This window comes from Trichechus manatus, unplaced genomic scaffold, assembly GCF_000243295.1.
Source record: "Trichechus manatus latirostris isolate Lorelei unplaced genomic scaffold, TriManLat1.0 scaffold00067, whole genome shotgun sequence".
NCBI classification, from domain to species: domain Eukaryota; kingdom Metazoa; phylum Chordata; class Mammalia; order Sirenia; family Trichechidae; genus Trichechus; species Trichechus manatus.
This window is the reverse complement of record NW_004444003.1, coordinates 9,880,520-9,882,375: the sequence shown is the minus strand read 5'-3', so window position 1 is coordinate 9,882,375 and position 1,856 is coordinate 9,880,520.

The following is a 1,856-nucleotide window of genomic DNA, read 5'->3' as shown; positions in this document are numbered from 1 at the left end:
TATATGGATCAGAGAATATGTATCTCTTAGGGTGATTATTAGTAAAATATGACTAATGTTTCCAGGCTAATTGGTGATTCTCCAGCATATTCCAAAGAATCAAGATGCTCAACAATTATGCAAGCACATTTGTTATGAGCCTTACTGGAGAAAATAAATTACCTTACCACCATCTTACCTATGAACTGTAAATGGTGCCTGGTAGCGAGAATTCAATTTCAGCCTCAAAATTTGAAAATGTTAGAGTCAAAATCTATTCTATTGTCTATTCATTGACACTCAAGCAAGACCGCACAGCATCACAAGAACACAAGAAAATAGCTTTGGAATTTCTAGACCTTTAGCTTCCACCTGCAGTTGGATCTGTGTGGGCTCATTCTGTTTGAGGCCCATGCCTGAGGTTTTACTCCTTCTGTGACTGGCAGGAGGAAGGCGACAAGTTTGGTAACAATAATGAGTAATGAGAATGATCAATCAGCTGTCCTCGTTGATTGATTCTTGAAAATAGTCAAGAATTTAAAATACTGATCTGAATTGCAGAGGGTTCTTACAGTGACAGACTTATAGGGAACCACAACCGCTGTGCGTTGAATCCTGGGTATGTTTCTAGGGGTGACAGTAGTCGTGGAGCTGTCTTTCACATGTTAAATTGCTATATTATTCAGAATTGCTTCCACTATGATTTCCTGCTGAGGAATAGAATGCTGATAATATAATATATGACAAATTAACACATGCACACCACACACACACACACACACACACACACACACACACACACGACACATAAGTAAGGAAAAATACCCCCTAAACAGAACAAACTTGTTATTCTAATCAATAATGGGTAAATGATTTAGTAAACAATACCACTAATCATTTCTAGAAACATACTAAGTGCCAGGTACTTTACATTACTGCTAATCTTCACTTCTTGTGAGGCATTGATGATTCAGTTGCAGAATATTTGCCTCCCATGAGGGAGAGCCGGGTTCAATTCCCGGCCAATGCACCTCAGGTGCAGTTACCAGCCATCTGTCAGTGGAAGCTTGTGTGTTGCTATGATGCTGAGCAGGTTTCAGTGGAGCTTCCAGACTAAGATAGACTAGGAAGAAAGGTCTGGTGATCTACCTCTGGAAATCGGCCAATGGTGCAGGACTGGGCAGTGTTTCATCCCATTGTGCAAAGGTCACCATCAGTTGGGGTCAACTCGATGGTAGCTAAGAACAACAGCAACAACCTTAAATTTAGCTAGAGTGATTCTCCCAGACTTCAAACTGATTCATTCTGGTTTGAACCTCTGCTGAGAATTTGCATTTCCAACAAGTTTCCAGACGATCTTAATTGGTTAGGGACCAATTCTGAGAACCACTAGTATAGCAGTGGTTCTCAAAATTTATTATGCATAAGAATTACCTGTGGATCTTGTTAAAATGTAGGTTCTGATTCAGTATATCTGGGGTGGAAATGCTAATTCTCAGCAGGGGTTGGAACCGCAATGAACTGGTGCGAAGTCCTGGATTTTCCTAAACTGAAGATCTGATGGTGTCACTTCCCTGCTTGACACCGTGCTATGCTTCAGGACATGGTCTTAACCCACGCTGCACAGAAAATGCGTTTCTGGATTGGATTGCTTTTTATCTCTTTTCTATCTGCAATTTAATTTCTCCTCATCCAACTATCCCTCACCTCACAGCCTAGTCTCCAGTCATACTGATTTCTTGCAAATCTCCAACATGCCATACTCTGGCTTGCCTCCTGTCCTTGCTCTTGAAGTCCTCTCTGTGTTGGCAAGCCCTAACCACACCCTTCTCCAGACATTCCTTACGCCCAAGAACAGCTTATGTTTTCCTGTAGCT